This window comes from Bidens hawaiensis, unplaced genomic scaffold, assembly GCF_021521415.1.
Source record: "Bidens hawaiensis isolate Kalapana, Puna unplaced genomic scaffold, B.hawaiensis_p1.1 tig00024002_1, whole genome shotgun sequence".
Taxonomy (NCBI): domain Eukaryota; kingdom Viridiplantae; phylum Streptophyta; class Magnoliopsida; order Asterales; family Asteraceae; genus Bidens; species Bidens hawaiensis.
The window spans coordinates 290,001-298,987 of NW_027493778.1; the positions used below are offsets into that span (position 1 = coordinate 290,001).

At 38.0% G+C, this 8,987-nt stretch overlaps 2 pseudogenes across 1 annotated transcript in view; one reads left to right on the plus strand and one right to left on the minus strand.

The window, feature by feature from the left end:
• The window catches only part of LOC143568525 (nucleotide pyrophosphatase/phosphodiesterase-like), a 74,580-nt pseudogene extending 68,566 nt beyond the window's left edge, over positions 1 to 6,014 (plus strand). Inside the window, exons 10-12 of the transcript XR_013141586.1 lie at positions 33 to 158; positions 1,026 to 1,335; positions 5,449 to 6,014. The product of XR_013141586.1 is annotated as a nucleotide pyrophosphatase/phosphodiesterase-like (transcript). The remainder of the gene's footprint in view (positions 1 to 32; positions 159 to 1,025; positions 1,336 to 5,448) is intronic.
• Positions 6,015 to 7,305: 1,291 nt separating this feature from the next.
• Positions 7,306 to 8,608, minus strand: LOC143568519 (pelargonidin 3-O-(6-caffeoylglucoside) 5-O-(6-O-malonylglucoside) 4'''-malonyltransferase-like; annotated as a pseudogene).
• Positions 8,609 to 8,987: the final 379 nt, after the last annotated feature.

Below are 8,987 nucleotides of genomic sequence, written 5' to 3' on the forward strand. Positions count from 1 at the left end.
TGTTATTTAATTTAGGTTTTATTTTTTTACAGTGGAAACCATGAACGTTCTTGGCCTGATTCAGGAGGTTTTTATGCTACTAAAGATTCAGGTGGTGAGTGTGGTGTGCCTGCTGAGACAATGTACTATGTTCCTGCAGAGAATCGAGCTAAATTTTGGTAAATTAAATTTTCTTGAATGAGTTTATGCAACAACTTTCATTAGGTTGTATTATTTAAATAATAATTTAATTTCTGAAAAAGTATTTAGGATATTTTTATTCATTTAAAATACACTCTAGACAACTTTCAACCTGTTCCATCCATTAGACTTTTTGTTGATTTTTGTTTTCTTATAAATAACTAAAGTGTTTGCATGGGTTGATGCAACTGAAAAGACCAATCCTGAACAAAAAGTGACAATTTGGTTTTATGTTTTCGTCAAAGCTTAACTTTCCGTTAAGATCGGTGTCGATTTTGGATTTAAACACTTAAAACCAAAAAAACGAACTTAATTAATAGATTATCAATTTTTTATTTCGAGTTAAAATAATTTATAAGAATTGATAAACAGTGTAACCCAAATAGGTATAATAATCAATCAATTATTAACTAACAAAAACAATATTTAGGCCTAAATTCACTAGTTGTGCTCAAAAAGAATTTTAGGCCCAAAAATTTCAAGCCCAAATGCAAAAACAAAAAAGCGAAACCTGAGAACCGAAAAATCCAAAATCGAACACTTTTCAAAAACTCAAAAACCAAATTTTGGTTTTTAGTTCGGTTTGAGCTCAAAATGACCCCCGCACACTCGTTTGAGTTCACCCGGAACAGTTTTGTCCAAATATAAATAATTAGCATGTCCAGTATGATAGCAAAAATTATATTACTTATACAATCTAATTTCTAAGAGGTATTATTCAGGAGATTTTTTAATGCATTTAAAATACACTTGATTTCCTATGAGCTAACTATTTTTTAATTTACTCATCTTACCTGTGAGAGATAAATAATGTTGTGAACTTTAATCTATTTAACGTTTGACAGGTACTCAACGGATTACGGGATGTTTCACTTTTGCATAGCGGATTCGGAGCACGATTGGAGAGAGGGTTCAGAACAATATAAATGGATTGAAAAGTGTCTGGCGTCGGTTGACCGAAAACAACAACCATGGCTCATATTTTCAGCTCACCACGTGCTTGGATATTCATCAAACAGTTGGTATGCCCAGGAAGGTTCTTTTGAAGAGCCAATGGGAAGAGAGCATTTGCAGAAACTATGGCAGAAATATAAAGTTGATATTGCTTTTTATGGTCATGTTCATAATTATGAAAGAACCTGCCCTGTATACCAGGTATTATGAAATAATTATTATTATTATTAGAGAAAATTGCACAAATGGTCCCTGTAGTTTAACCATATTGCAAGTTCGGTCCCCAATTTTGAAAAATGGAAACTTAGTCCAAACATTGGTTATGAAGTCGACGTTTGGACTAAGTTTGCAATTTTAACATCTGAGGACCAATCTTGAAATATGGTCCAACCACAGGGACCATTTGCCTAATTTTTTCTTATTAACTTTATTCTTTTGTTTTTCTGATATACATTATCTTGTCTGTTACCTAGTAAATGGATAATCACCCTCAGTGTAGGTTAGGGGTGGTAATTGCCGACATGACCAGACTTGTAAACGAACTGAACGAACACAAATAGAGCGTTTGTTTAATTTAAACAGACAAACGATCGAACACAAACAATTAAAAGAACTGGGTTATCTTGTTTGTTTTGTTCGCTTTAAAAGTGAACGTAGTCGTTTATGTCGCTTACTAACAGTATTCACGAATGAACATAACCAAGTAAAAACCAGTTAAAAGTAAATGTGAAGAACAATGTGTTGGGCTTAAAAAGCTATTACAACTAGACTAAGGTTGTGTTTGTTTTTGCTTATAAGGTCTGCAAGGAGCCTATGTCTGCGGGCGCGCAGACATAAGCTCTTGAAGACTGTTTGTTTTTAAAAAAAAAAGATCTGAAAACTACTTTTATGGTTTTAAAAAATAAGCTTTTTCACAATCTTCACGCCTCTTCACACTTCTTAACATCATACCAAGTACCAACACCCAATGTCCAACACCACCACCACCCACCGTCCACCACCACCACCACCATCCACCGTCCGCCGCCACCACCACCCACCACCGCCGTCCGCCGCCACCACCACCCACCATCACCGTTAACCACTCAACACCACCACCTTTAACCACCCACCATCACCACCGTTCATCACCACCACCACCCCCGTCGGCCAGAACCACCGTCCACTACCACCACCATCCACCACCACCACCCACCGTTCGTCGCCACCACCATCTACCATCACCCGCCACCACCACCACCCACCGTCCGCTGCCACCACCACCACCTCCCCTCCACCGCCACCCGCCACAACCATCCACCACCACCATAGTCCACCACCCACCACCATCGTTCATCACCTCCACCACCATCCATTGTCGGCCACCATCACGGTCCACCACCCACCACCACAACCATCCATCACCACCACCCACCGTTCACCGCCTACCACAATTGTTTACTGTAAGGCCCCGTTCCCGGTAGCCCTACTTTAGCGTCGGATTTACTCATAAACACAGTTCTTACAAATCAGAGTTGATTAAAACTTTCGCGGAATATAAAACCTTAACCGTTTATTACAAAACATTTAATCTTTTCTTTAAAACCATAACATAAAATATCATATTTAAACAACGTTTCTTCCATCTTCAGATGCCAGCCGTTCAATCCATGCCATGTGTCATTCTCATGCTATCCTGATAAACATATATATATACCTGCGTGCATACTAAAAGTCAGCTACGCTGAGTGAGTTCTAGTTAATCAAGCAACTTATCATACAACCACTACGCACAACATATACATATCCGAAGACACATAATCCACTGTCGAATCCGCTACTTCTTAACCTCTTAATTACCCCTACAGCTTAGCCACTTATGCCACTTTATGCCACTTTAATAACGAATATCGTTATGCCACTTTAATAACGAATAACGTTATGCCACTTTAACACTCTTACTAGACCCTTATCCACTTCTATCACACACCCACTTCCTACCAGCACATTATTTACACAATAAGAAGTCACATCATAGCAATCATACATACTATTAACCACTTGACAGTCACTATCCTTGACGATACGTGCAATATCCGAAGATCGTTCACGCACCGGCAAGCATTATATAATAGCTACTTGTATAACATCTATATCATACACTTACCACTTAAGGTAAGTGTATTCACACTTCACATCGAGTATGCACACAGCCCCGAAAACATAACAAGAAAATGGGGCTAGAAACTCACCTGAACTCGGTTACTTCTTCCGTTAATGATTACTCCTTTCTTTGGTTGTGCACGGATAATTGTATAACAATCATGCGCATTGATTACTTTCACTTTCCATATCGCGTGTCTAGTTTAATTATTACCCTCAATGAAAGGGGGTCCGGGGGCAGCGCTCCTGGCAGCGGGGTCTAGGGGCGGCAGCCCCTAGCAGGGTCCAAGGGGCAGAGCCCCTGGCTGGGGTCGAGCTGCCAGGTCAGCTTGGAAAAATTTTAATTCTATTAATCGTCTTTACACGTTTTCCACTAGGAATTTTAAATTATTATTTTATTCACCATCTCATTTTCTATAACGAATTAAGCCTAATCCGTTATCTCGCACATGATCTGATTCGTTAGCTGGTTCTAGTTCGTCATCCTTCATAACGAATTGGACCTTTATAACGAACTGATCCTTTAACAAACTGAACCCTGAACCCTTAACGAACTGGGGTTCATTCGTTAGTTCTTTCTTAACGAACTACTTAACGAAATGGAGCTTCTTCGTTACTTATCCTTAACGAACGACTTAACGAACTGCTTCTAGTTTGTTACTTCATCTTAACGAAATGGATTAACGAATTACCTTATAATTCGTCAAGTCGCCGCTAACGAACTAGGGTTAGGTCAGAATGTCAGAGAACATTCTCTGACATCCTTACCTCGTACACCCAACTCCGGCGACGCCTTTCCCGCGCCGCCTTCGCCGAAAACCGGGATATCGCCGGAAAAACGATATCTCAGCCGTTTCACCGTTTTTCGTCCCGTTCGATCCAGATCTGAGCTAGGGTGACCCCTAAGCTCATCTTAGGTTCGGTTTATACCCGATTCCACCCGGATCTCGCGACTTTAACGGTTTAAAGGTGTCGGCTCATCATTTCGTGACTAGATCTTGCGATTTCGAGTTCATACGACATCATACTATTCTTACCTCGGGTCGAAAACCGATTCTCCTCCTTCTTCTTGGTTTCGGCTTAGAGAGAGAGTAGGACGAGAGAGAGCTAAGTTTGTGTTTTGGTGGTGTATGGAATGTGAGAAATGGAGGATTAAATGGTGATTTAAGGTTTATATAATTATGGATCATGGGCTTAGGCCCATGGTCCTTCCCTCTTTCCTTTATCCATTACCCAACACTAGCCCGACCCATACCAACTCCTACTCTATTTGATTATTTCCCGTTAATCCCAAGTAAACTCTCCCTCCAATATTAAATAATATAATTAATATTATTTTGGAAGTTTCAGGATGTTACATTTACCACCACCCACTTCCATAGTTCGTACACCACTACCAATTATTTTAGCAGTCTACAAACGTTAAATGACTTTTATCTATAGTAACATATATGATAGGTAACTACTTTTCAGCTTATGCAAACGATATCCAGTTTATAAAACAAACAGTATTATATTTTCAGATTGCAGACCTTCAGACCACATCTTCAGTTGCAGGCATTATTAAATCAGATGAAATCAGACTGCAGATAATTTTTGTCTTCAAAAACAAACAGCACCTAAGTTGTAGTGGGACAAAACATTTATAATATATCAACGAACTTAAACACACGTAAACTAAATGAATATAAATGAACTAAATAAGTTTAAATGAACGAATTTTATCGTACACTCATGATCACAAATGAATGAACAAGACACGTGTTCATTTTTGTTTATATAACAAAGTAAACAAATATAAACGAACTTCTTGCCGAACGTTCGGTTCATTTACAGGCCCAGACATAACCCAAACACGACCCGGAAATCATTAGGTTTTGGGTTGGCATATCTGACCCATTTGAAAAACGGGTCGTGTTTGGGTTAACCTGTTCAATTGAACGGTTTGTGTTTGGGTTGACCAGTCTAATCCATTTAGTTGAACATATCGACACACTAACCCGTATTTTTACAACCCACCAATCTGATTAACACGTTTCCAACTTGATTATTACATGCCACCTAGTTTGGCATGTTTTGGTTAAATGAGTCGTGTTCGGTTTACATGATTTTAAGTGTGTGCAAGTTAAGGCTGATGTTTCTGACACAAATATAAATATGATTGTTGTGTAGAGCCAATGTGTTAACCCGGAACGATACAGTTATTCAGGAACCGTTAATGGAACAATTCATGTTGTTGTTGGTGGAGGCGGGAGTCATCTATCAGATTTTACTGAAATCAATACGATTTGGAGTTTGTATAAAGATCATGATTGGGGGTTTGTAAAACTTTCCGCGTTTAACCACTCTTTACTTCTATTTGAGTACAAAAAGAGTAGAGACGGGCTCGTTTATGATAATTTCACAATCACGAGAGACTACAGAGACGTGTTGGCATGTGTACATGACGGGTGTGAACCTACTACATTGGCATCATAAACCAATATGCAAGTTACATGTATGATTATTAAGGTTTGCTCCTATCTTGTTACTTGTAACTTAAATGTGGTGTTTTGGTGAAATCAGGAAAGCCCAAAGACCCCTTTACCGAAGATTAAATGGGTCGGTGTGATAGAAGTTGATAGATATAATGATTGTATTGTATTCACATGACAAACAAATTAAACTTTGATGAACTGAAAGGACTTTAAAGTTTGAAGGTTAATGTTTAGTCTTTGACAGGAGTATGGTGGTTAGTTGACTGCGTGAAAAAAAAAACTAATCTTTTTTGTCTCCGGTTGTATAATGTTTTATATCGTATACTATTATGTTACTTGATACAATCTTTACATATGGGAAAAGTTATTAGGTCACACACTTTGTATACCTAACTGCTAAAATTCAGTTACAATGTACAGAGAGAGAGAGAGGCCAGATAAGCTGACATCACATGAAAGTAATTTGCAACATTATCTAACTGCACCAACATGACACCAGATACAGTTGCATGTTTAGATGCAATTGATCAGTTGTGTAACATTTTATTTTTCAGTTGCACCTAATCGGTTACTATTATTAGTTGCATCTATTGTTCTTTAGTTGCAACTGATAAAGTTATTATGATGGAATGTGTCATATTTAGGTTTTGATCAATTATGTTAACAGGGTCCGCACCAGTAACCGAAAATATACGCACTCGTTCTGTAAAATTAAAATAAGGATGATATACATGGATTCACTTCCCATTCCCTATATTTAAGGAACTACATTTCATTTTTCATCTTCCAAACCCTATATATTGTGAGTGAAAGAAGCAGTATAGAAAATTTTTTTGGAGGGGGAGGGGGGGGGGGGGGCGCATTTAGAATGTTTATATGTAAAAAGAAACACACTTAAAATACAAATTATAACATATTAAGAACAAATGCGAAGCTTGATCGAGCGGTCTAAGCATGATCCCCCAAAAGGCACCTATTTTATTGTTATTATTTTTCTTTTTAATTTAAAACGGCTTGAGGCGTAGGCACGAGGTGCAAGCGTGAGGCGAGCCTCTTGTATATGGAAAGATTTTATACATCAAGATGCTGTATATACAACTTATTTGTATAAAAAGTTTGGTACACGATGCTAGAAACTGATAAGAAATATAAAAGAGTTAGATAAATAGATTGCGCACTGTGCTTTGCCTCTGGACCCTATTGCATTGGTACACCCCACGCATTTTTGAACCAAGGTTTTGATTGAGAAGAATTGAGGTTGCAAATTAAAATTTGGTTCCATATTGATACACAACAATGTAAAATGTGTTCAGAGATGAAACTGAAGGTATAATGATCTTCAAAGATGAGTTTTAATTGTGGTTATTTTCCCCATATCACAAAAGGATATGATATTTAATTAAAGATTCACTCAGTAATGGGTCTCATGCATCATGGATCACACACAAAAATTAAGTTGAATCACACAATACAAAGCACATGACAACATACAAGTACATTGGAACATGATCTTTAACTTCAAGAGAGTAATATTATGCAAAAGAACTAGATTTTAAGCACCAAAAACATTGACATCTAGAGCAGCTTCAAAATAAGGGACATCTTTAACTTCTAAAACAATGTATGCTTCGATTCCATCACCTCCCATGCCGTCAATGAATTGCGCTGAATTTTTCATAGGCATAGTTCCAGGAACCGCCCAAATGGGCTTTCCAAAACCAAAGTCAACTTCATAAAAAGGGAACTTACACCAACTAGATAATGCAATCACATTTGCTGATTCAGGAATTTTTGTTAGATTGAAAAAAGAATTCAACACCATCATTTGCCCTTGTTCGCTATCGTGGTGTACCTTGGAGTAGTCATCTATCGTCCTCGTGACACAATCATTTAGAAGATTCGCCGGTTCTTCTGTCGTTTCAAGAATCTTAGACTCCGTGACACAAAGCCCCAAAAGATTCCCACAAGAAGACTTGGGTATTGGAGAAGCCGTTTCCCCCCTTAGATTTATTGGCTGCAAGAGTACAGACTCTCTTAGACGACCATGTATTGCCCGATCAACACCAATGAGAGCCTTACAAATGATCGCGGATACCATGCTGTAACTTGGACAATCGACGTGTGCCAGCTTTCCCACCTGTGACGGCCTTGGTTTTCATGTTGGATATTGCACACTCACTGAATGAAAGTTTCTTTCTTGTATATTTGCTTAACAATTCATCATCGGTGAGAAGTGGTACAATGGGAGGGAGACCACGAGCCGGAAACAATGAGGACGAGTTAAAACCAGGGCCCATGAATTCGGTCTCATTTTCTCCTTCTCAGTTTATGGCAGCCCATTGATTCAAGAATGTGCACAATGTTGATGCATCAACCACCCTGTGTGTAGCACTAACACCAAGTGCTACACCTCCACACTCAAAGGTGGTCAACTGAATTGTAAGAACAACGTCCCGAGGTTTCGTTTTCAATGGGATAAATTCATCAACCAACCTAATATCCACCTCCGGACCGAGAATATCTTCTAGTTTGATGTTAACTTTGGCTTCTATGAACTCAACGCCTTCGTCATTACAGTCAACGGTTTGAGTTTCTTCAGTGTATCTACCCGCGAGAGGGTATAACCGTGATAAGGTTTTTTGAAGAGAATTTTCTAGTCGGGCAACATTAAACTTGGGACTGTGATTACTAATATTTTTGGTGAAAAAGAGAACGGTTGCAACATTCATCAACGCCGCGACTTCATCGATGAGGCCTATCTTGTAGTGTTTAAGGCTTAGAGGAGTTGGCGACGATGGTTTTATGAATTTGCTTGGTTGTTTTTCAAACTTCATTTCCATTAATGCTTTTGTCACGAGTTGACACAAGAACAAAAGGCTATGGACTGCTTTCCCAGCTTCCTTACCGGATTCTATTTGTGATCTAAGAATTTTTATTTATTAGAAAACAAAGCATCCATGTTTGTTGACTTTATTACATAAATTTTCGTAATTAGTTCATTACACTCTTAGGTTATGGTTAATATAAAAAGTCACGTGTGTTTATCTTTTTGTGTAACATTATACTTAAGGCACATTATGACAAGACTAATGTTAAATACTTTATTAAACCATGTGTGTTTGGGCACTAAAACTTCTTTATAGATATTAAAGAATTAATGATTTCAGAACTTAATTTATGCTAAAGTTAGTGTGTCAATATGTTTACAATCATTAATTTTGAGATGTTTCTATA